The 9,396-nt window shown below is 38.1% G+C and overlaps 1 long non-coding RNA gene across 1 annotated transcript; it reads right to left on the bottom strand.

Annotated features, from left to right (window-relative positions):
* Nucleotides 1–616: 616 nt before the first annotated feature.
* Nucleotides 617–9,319, bottom strand: LOC129065328 (uncharacterized). Its single transcript, XR_008528580.1, has 3 exons — nucleotides 9,021–9,319; nucleotides 4,736–4,881; nucleotides 617–1,240 (listed from the first exon to the last, which is right to left on the bottom strand). It is a non-coding gene; the product is annotated as an uncharacterized LOC129065328 (long non-coding RNA).
* Between the last annotated feature and the right edge of the window lie 77 nt (nucleotides 9,320–9,396).

Genomic DNA, 9,396 nt, shown 5'->3' with positions numbered 1-9,396 from the left:
GAGAAAAGATTTCAGCTTTTCACCTTTGAGTATAAATTTAGCTGTGCATTTCATATATGGCCTTTATTATATTGAAGTCTATTTTATCTATAGCTACTTTGTTGAGGTTTTTTTTTTCATAAATGGATGTTGTCTTTTGTCAAATCATTTTTCTGCACCTATGTAGATGATCATAAGGTTTTTATCTTTCATTTATTTATCTTCAAAAATGGTCTTGGAAAGGATAGACGCAGACATGATAAAAAAAAAATGAAACCAAACCACCTTCTTATACCATATACAAGGTAAACTTAATATGGATTAAAGACAAATGCAAGATGTGAGACCATGCAACTACTAGAAGAAAACAGGCAGTAAACTCTTTGACATTGCTTTTAGTAACATTTTTTTTTTGGTTGGGTATGTCTCCTTGGGTAAGGGAAACAAAAGATAAATGACATTACATCAAACTAAAAAGTTTTTGCACATCAAAGAAAACCATCAACAACATGAACAGAACACCTCCTAAATGGAAGGATATATTTGTCAATGAAAAGGGGTTAATATCCAAAATACATAAAAATCTCATACAACTTAACAAGAAAAAAAAATCTGATTAAAAAATAGTCAGAGGAACTGAATAGAAATAGATATTTTCCCAAAGAGCACATACAGATAGCCTAGGGGCCTCTGTAATCATGAAAGAATTGCAAGTTAAAACCACAGTGAGCCCTGGCTGGTATGGCTCAGTGGATTGAGCGCCGGTCTACAACCCAGAGACGGTCACAGGTTCAATTCCCGGTCAGGGTATATGCCTGGGTTGTGGACCAGGTCCCCAGTAGGGGGCACTCCAGAGGCAAAAACATGTAGATGTTTCTCTCCCTCTCTTTCTCTCTCCCTTCTATCTTTGTCTAAAAATAAATAAATAGAATCTTTTTTTAAAAAACCACAATGAGATATACCTGTCAGAATGACCATCATCAATAAATCAACCCTCGTGCACTGTTGGTGGGGTTGCAAATTGGTGCAACTTCTAAGGAAAATAGTATGGAGTTTCCTCAAAAAGTTAAAAATAGAACTATTAATACCATAGGACCTGACAATCCTACTTTTGGGTATTCATCCAAGGAAATCCAAAACACTCATTCAAAAAGATATAGTCATCCCTGTATGTTCGTTATTTCTGACAGCCAAAATATGGAAGCAGCCTAAGCATCCACCAATAGAGGACTGGATAAAGAAGATGTGGATAAGCAAGGAGCTGTAAAAGAAAGCACATAATAAATATTTTTAGAACATTTTATCCAAAACTTGCAAAATATACATTCTTTTCAAGTGTACATGAAACATTCTCTAGGTAAGATCATATGGTTAGGCCACAAAACAAGTTTCAATAAATTCAAGATTAAAATGATACAAAGCACCTTTTCAGATCACAATGGTATCATACAAAACTAGAAATTAATTAAAAAAAGAAAACTGGAAAAAACACAAACATGTAGAGTCTAAACAACATGTTGCTAAACAACCAATGGGTCCCCAAAGAAATCAAAGAGGAAATCAAAAAGTACCTTGTGACAAAGGAAAATAAAAACACTACTTTCCAAAATCTAGGAGACACAGCAAAAACAGTTCTAGGAGAGATGACAGTGATAACAGAAAGAAGAAAATTTCAGATAAACAATCTAACTTTATACCTAAAAAAGCCCTAGAAAAATAAAACGAAGGCCAAAGTTAGTAGAAGGAAGGAAATAAATAAACATCAGAGAGGAAATAAATGAAATAGAGACCATTACAAAAAATAAAAAAGATCACTGAAACAAAAAGCTGGTTCTTAGAAATGAAGAACAAAATCAATAGACCTTTAGCCAGAAATATCAAGGAAAAAAGAGAGAGAGCCCAAATAAATACAAACTGGGAATGAAAGAGAAGTTAACTGACACCACAGAAATACAAAGGATCATAAAAGGCTATACTCTTAACATTATATGCCATTTCAATACATTGAAAAATCTAGACGAAAAGGATAAATTCCTACAGACACACATCTTTTCAGGACTAAATCATAAAAAAATATAAAATCTTAATGTACTGATTACGAGTAATAAAATTAAATCAGTAATTTAAAAAGTCTCAACAAACAAAAGTCCAGGGCCAGAAAACTTCACAGCTGATTTCTACCAAACATTTATAGAAGAGTTAATACTTATCCTTCTGAAATTATTTCAAAAAATCAAAGAGGAAAGAGCACTTCCAAATTTCATGAGGCCAGCGTTACCCTGATTTCAGAACCAAACAAATACACCACACAGAAAAGAAAATTATAGGCCAATATCCCTGATGGACATAGATGCATAAATCCTCAACAATTTATTAGCCAAACAAATTTAAAAATATATTAAATGGATTATACATCACGATCAAGTAAGATTTATTCCAGGGATGCAATGATGGTCCAAAATCCACACACCAGTCGATGTGATACACCACATTAACAAAATAAAAGATAAAAACCTTATGATCATCTACATAGGTGCAGAAAAACCATTTGACAAAATTCAACATCCACTTATGAAAAATAAACTCTCAACAAAGTAGCTATAGATAAAATAGACTTCAGTATAATAAAGGCCATATATGAAACTCACAGCTAAATTTATACTCAACGGTGAAAAGCTGAAATCTTTTCTCACTAAAATCAGGAAGGATGTCCACTATTACTGCTCTTATTTAATATAGCTTTGGAAGGTCTAGCCACAGTAATTAGGCAAGAAAAAGAAATGAAAGCATCCAAATTGAAAAGGCAGAAATTTAACTGTCACTTTCTGCAGATGACATGATAATATATATAGAGAATCTTAAAGATTCCACCAAAAAAACATTTCAACTGAAAAATTAATTCAGTAAAGTAACAGGGTATTAAATAAAATTAATTTTCAGAAATCTGTAGCATTTCTTTTTTTAGCCCTCACCCAAGGATATGTTTCTATGGATTTTAGAGAGAGAGGGAGAGGGAAAAAGAGAAACATCAATGTGAGAGAGAAACATTGATTTGTTGCCTCCCATATGTGCCCCAACTGGCGATCAAACCCGCAACCTAGGTGTGCGCCCTGACCGAGAATCGATCCCCCAACCTTTTGGTGCATGGGGCAATGCTCCAACCAACTGAGCAACCCAGGCAGGGCAGTAGCACTTCTATGTACTAATAGTGAGCTATCAGAAACAGTATTTAAGAAAACAACCCCATTTATAATTGCACACAAAAGATTAAAATACTTAGGAATAAGTTTAACCAAGGAGGTGAATGACCTGCACTCTGAAAACTACAAGATATTGTTGAAAGAAATTAAAGACAACACAAATAAATGGAATGGTATATTGTGCTCATGGATTGGAAGAACTAATATTGTAAAAGTGCCCATACTACCCAAAGCAATATACACATTCAACGCAATCCCCATCAAAATTCCAATGGTATTTTTCACAGATCTAGAACAAAGAATCCTAAAATTTGTATGGAACTACAAAGACCCCAATTAGCCAAAGAAGTCTTGAGTAAGGAGAACAAAGCTGAAGGTATCACGGGCTCTGATTTCAAACTATACTGTAAAGCTATAGTCATCAAAACAGTATGGCACTGGCTCAAAAACTATTGCATAGATCAGTAGAATGGAATAGAGAGCCTAAAGATTAACTCACATAAATATAGTCAATTAATCTATGACAAAGAGTCAAGAAAATTCAATTGGGAAAAGATAATCTCTTCAATAAATGGTGTTGAGAAAACTGAATGGCTATATGGAAAAGAATAAAACTGAACCAGTATGTTACACCATATACAAGTCCTTTACACATTTTCAATTGGGTTTTTAGTACTTCTGCTATTAAATTGTGTAGGTTCTTTTTATATACTTTGGATATTAACTCCTTACTGGGTTATGATTTACAAACATTGTCTCCTGTTCAGTAGGTTTCCTCTTCATTTTGTCGATGGTTTCCTTCACTGTGCAAAAGCTTTTAAATGATGTAATCCCTTTTGTTTATTTGCTTTTGTTGCCCTTGCCTGAAGAGACTCATTTAAAAAAAATATTGCCAAAACATGTTTCAAAAACTTCACTTACTATGTTTTCTTCTAGGAGTTTTATTGTTTGGAGTCTTACATTTAAGCTTTAATTCATTTTCAATTTATTTTTGTCTTGTTCTTGATTTTAGTGAAAAAAGATTTCAACTTTTCACCACTGATATAAAGTTAGCTGTGAGTTCGTCATATATGGCCTTTATTATGTTGGATATACATTTTTCCTAACAAGACATACAGATGGCCATCAGACATATGAAAAAATGCTCAACATGGCTAATCATCAGGGAAAAGCAAGTCAAAGCCACAGTGAGATATCACCTCACACCTGTCAGAATGGCTATTATCAGAAAGACAAAAAAAAAAAAAAATAAGGACGGGCAAGGATGTAGAGAAAAATGAACCCTTATACACTGTCGGTGGGAATGTAAAATGGTACAGCCACTATGGAAAACAATACAGAAATTGCTCAAAAAATTAGAAGCAGAACTACCACATGATCCAGCAATTCCACTTCTGGTTACTTAATCAATGAAAGCAAAAACACTAATTTTAAGAGATACATGTTACCCCTATGGTCATTGCAGCATTATATAAAATAGCCAAGACACGGAAGCAATCTCAGTGTCCATAATAAATAACTGAATAACGAACATGTGCATATATACACACACATACCATAAACGGCTGTCAAACAGCATCCCGAGCTGATGCAGGTTGAGTCCCATGCTTCTTCGTATAGTAATCACAGACAGCCCTGCTGGGTGTCCTTGCCTATGACTTGCTAGGCATTGCAACTGTCTTCCAAGCTCTCTTCTCCCTAGCTGATGAAATAAAGTAAGCACATCTAAATAAGTAGACATAGGGTGTTAAATGAATTAAAAGAATTGGCCCTGGCTGGTGTGGCTCAGTGGATTGAGTGCCAGCCTGCAAACCAAAGGGTCACCAGTTTGATTCCTGGTCAGGGCACAGGCCTGGGTTGCGGGCCGGGTCCCCAGTAGGGGGCGCGCGAGAGGCTGCCACACATGGATGTTTCTCTCCCTCTCTTTTTCCATCCCTTCTCTGTCTAAAAATAAATAAAATCTTTTAAAAAATTGTGATTTCTGTGATTATTTGCATATGTTCTACAATAATTAATTGCATTTCTTGTGTAAAGAAGAACTTGCTCTCATCAGAATAGGGCTATGTGTCTGTCCTGAAATAGTTCGTACAGGAAAAACAGAATAAAATCCTGAGTTCTTTTCTTTTAATTGGTAATTGTCAGAGTAAGGAGCTGGTCTTATTTACATCAAATGGTACCCAATGCTTTCTTTAGGACTATGGGTGGGGGGAGGTCTTTCTCTACTTCCTCCTTTCAGTATTCTTTTTTTAAAATTTTAAAAAAATTTTTTATTCATTCACACTGAACAGCTATCGTTGTGTTGGCTGTTGTCATTTTTTAAAATTTAGTTTTAGAGAGGGGAAGGGAGGGAGAAAGAGGAGAGAAACATCAACCTGTGGTTGCATCTCACGCGCCCCCTACCGGGAACCTGGCCTGCAACCCAGGCCTGTGCCCTACACTGGAAACCGAACCAGCAACCTTTTGGTTCGTAGGCCGGTGCTCAATCCACTGAGCCACACCAGCCAGGGCATTGGTATTCTTAATAAAGTGGGGATTTTTAATATATTCAGTGTGTTTCAATCACTTGCAGTTACTATTTTTTTCAATGCTCTGTGTACTTTTGACATGATCCTATTAGTCTCATTGTTTTCTTTCTCATTGACACAACCATATAACACAATCTCATCTTATTTATTTCCTATGTCAAATCCCAAATTAGCTATTTTCCCCAAGAAGTCCTGATACTTCTTATGCAGGATAATATTTAGAGACCTTTTGTGGGTCATTTTATATTGTTTATTACAAACTAATTTCAAAAAACTGTACTCTCAATGTTGATTTAAATTGTTTTATTACAAAGTTATTTAAACATAAACAACAGCAGAGCTATGTATGAATAAGTGCCTTAGGCTTACAGTGCTTATCGATCATAAAACCAAAACAATAAACAACAAAACTAATAAGTGAACAGCATTAATTTTATGCTATGCATTATATGGTTTTGCTAGGACTGAATTACAGTTCATAACACGAATGTGACTCCATAGTGGCGTATTGAGTGCCGCTCGTCTTATTATACACTATGGGATGACTCACTTCCCCCAGCACTTTATTCTAACTCCCAAGAAATTGTATTATGTACAGCACGTCTGTCATAGGAGCATATAATTTACAAACAAAAGTCCGACACCATTTGAAATCAATCCCAAAACAAAGTGGTACTATCTGGTATCAGTGTGCTTGTAAATACAAACACAAGTGTGAGAGTTGATCACATATGCCAGTGTTCAGTTATAAGCTGGTCTTCTAGATGACCCAGAGTGTGCTATGTTAATTAATTTATTTGTAAAGATTTTACTTTTTTTTATTCTTAGACAGAGGGAGAGGGAGAGAAACACCCATGTGTGGTTGCCTCTTGCGCACCCCCAACTGGGGACCTGGCCTGCAACCCAGACATGTGCCCTGACTGGGAATTGAACCGGCGGCCCTTTGGTTCACAGGCCGGTGCTCAATCCATTGGGCCACACCAGCCAGGACAATTTTAGATTATTTCCTTGGGAGATGGTCAGGTTACTATTAAAGCCAGAAGGCTAAGAGTTTTCCCAGAAGAGGCCGAGATCAAAGGGAATATAGCTCACAACAAACTGCAACTGCAGGAGCAGATAAGGAAGGAGAGACAGCAATATGTGGTTTCTAAATGCACCACAGCAAGATACTACTGGCCAAGATTAGGGAGGTAAATAAGGGGCCTGAAGTGAGCGGGCTGCAAAACAAAGCAAGATGCAAATTCCAAAGGGTTTCTGGCACCTCATTAATATTATTGATCTTGGGGCTAATATGAAACTGCAAAAACTCTGAAGCTTGGATATAAAAAACACTATTTAAAATCATAGCACAAACAAACAGCCATCCTTCATGTAGCATTCAACGCACCCCTTTAAATGAATATTGACCAAATATCTCAAAGACATATGTTGGATGGTCCTCTATGTTGTTGCCCAAGTGAGATTCCCATAAGCCGCCTTCTGTCCTCGCCTGGGTTCAACCCTGACTTCTCATGGGAATGGAGAGCAATGTTTAAGCAGCGGAGTGAGATAATCAATTTTTTGTTACGCAAGCGATCTCTGTGGTAGTATGGACTCTACACTATAAAAGTTATCAAGTGGAGTCAAGAGAGACTTGAAGCAGAAGAATGAATCAAGGAGCTACTGCAGAGTCCTATTTGGGGGGGGGCTTAATTTGAGATATTTTTCTGATTTGGTGATTTCTGATTTCAGCATCTGATGAGCCAATGCTCGCAGAGAAACTCCTTGGGAAGGTCTGGGGCAATCTAGATAAGAAGGTATGTGAATCTGAATGAGGTAATCACATTAAGTATGGAAGAAAGGAAAGAATTCCACAGCTATTAAGGGAGTAGAATTCGCAAGACATTTTTGATCAAGCAGATGTCGGAGAAAGATGGGAGAACGAGGATAATCTTCAGGTTTTAAAAATTATGTACTACCATGTACCATTCACGAAGGTCATTGCTAGAAAACCCCCCACATCGTTCTTAACTCTCTTCCATCCATGTCCTGTTGGAATTGTCACTGCTAGGAAAGTTTTCAAGTAGCATTTGCCAGAGTATCCATCATAGAAACACGTCATGTATAGGAATATGCTCATCAAAATACCTTTCTTCATCTAGGTGGGGAAATCACAGTGTAAATATCAGGTCCCGCAGAAGTAAGGCCGGCTTGAGTGTGCTTGGTAGGGTGATAATGTGGGTGTCACATTTTATAGTTTTCATTTGAACATTTCACCCAAAATATTGTATGATGTGCTTGAGTGTGATAGTGTTATGTTGCTGAATGACAGGTTTCTGATTTTGTAATAAAAGATTTTTGTAATAAAAAAGGGGCCTCATTTGTGCTGGACCGTGTATATAATACCTGCAGGGGATGGCAAAGGGCAGCGTACAGGCCAAATCTGGAGGGTTGTCTGATTTTGTGAAACTCTTGTTTGTACTTTATTTTATCTTTTGCCCTTTTTTCATGGCTGCGACTAAGAACGGTTTTTATGTTTTTAAGAAGGTGGAAAATATTCAAATAAGAATTTTGTAGGACACATTAAAATGACATAAAATTCAAATGTCAGTGTCCATAAATAAAGTTCTACTGGAACACAGCCATGCTCATTTGTGTACACATGGGTGCTTTTGTGCTACAGTTGCAGAGCTGAATAGTTGTGCCAGAGACGGTATAGCCCTCAAAACCTAAAATATTTATTACCTGGCCCTGTGCAGAGAAAGTTTAAGGGAGCCTGGTCTGGAACTGCGGTGGGGCTTTCACGTCCTGTGTTTATTTTTCTGAAAACCTTTAGTGGTGTATTAGGTTAAGTGATCCGGAGAAATTATCTATCTAATCAAGAGCTATAAAGTGTTTCACTTGTGAAATAGTCCAATTATTTACACCAAGGCAGTGAGTTACTTTGTTTATTTTTAAAGGCGGCTACCCTTTCCCGGCTTAAACACTGCTGTTTATTTCAAATGCTCATAGTACTGAAGCTACATTTTCCGAATACAGCATAAGGCTCTTTGCAAATGCAAGCTTTTAGCCACATTTCATCACTTTTCCCCCAAGCCGTGAGCAATGAGTTTCTCACTGTTCTCCCATTTTGTTCCGACACAAGTCGAAAGGGACAGATTCAAAAGATATTTAGTGTTCACTTCATTTGGGTCCGTTGTCCACCTTTCCCCTTGCATGCCTTTCTTCACTCTACTTTGTTCAACGAATTGCCTCCCATTACGGACTATAAAAGGAATGACGGGAAAGAGGGAGGGAAACGGCAAAACACACATCGGTTTAGCGGGGAGAGGCGTACCTGTTATCACTGTGGTCAGCCTCATGGGTGAAATCCTCGAGGGTAGGGCCGATTTTTAACAAACGTAGTCCAACATCTATTAGGGGTTCAGGGAGTAGCCATTCAGTCATTGATCCCTGCCTTCCCCCCGCCTCCGCTCCCTCGGGAAACCCGGAAAACAACCTCTTCCCAAGGAAACTAACCAGGGGCGCGCCGAGATCCGGGCTCGGGCAGCAGGACCGGCCCGGCGCCGCGGCCCCCGCCGCCCGTTGGCCGGGTCTCTAAGCCCAACGGCCGCGCGGGCTCCTCGGCGGCCGCGTGCGCGCGTGCGCGCGCCGCCCCTCCGGCCCCTTCCCCTGCAGCAGCGATGGTGTGACGTAATGCAGCCTCAGCATGT

This window comes from Pteronotus mesoamericanus, unplaced genomic scaffold (assembly GCF_021234165.1).
Source record: "Pteronotus mesoamericanus isolate MK-2021 breed Mesoamerican mustached bat unplaced genomic scaffold, CSHL_Meso_final contig_177, whole genome shotgun sequence".
NCBI lineage: Eukaryota > Metazoa > Chordata > Mammalia > Chiroptera > Mormoopidae > Pteronotus > Pteronotus mesoamericanus.
Note: the sequence above shows the minus strand (reverse complement) of the source record. Positions and strands in the feature narration are given on the sequence as shown.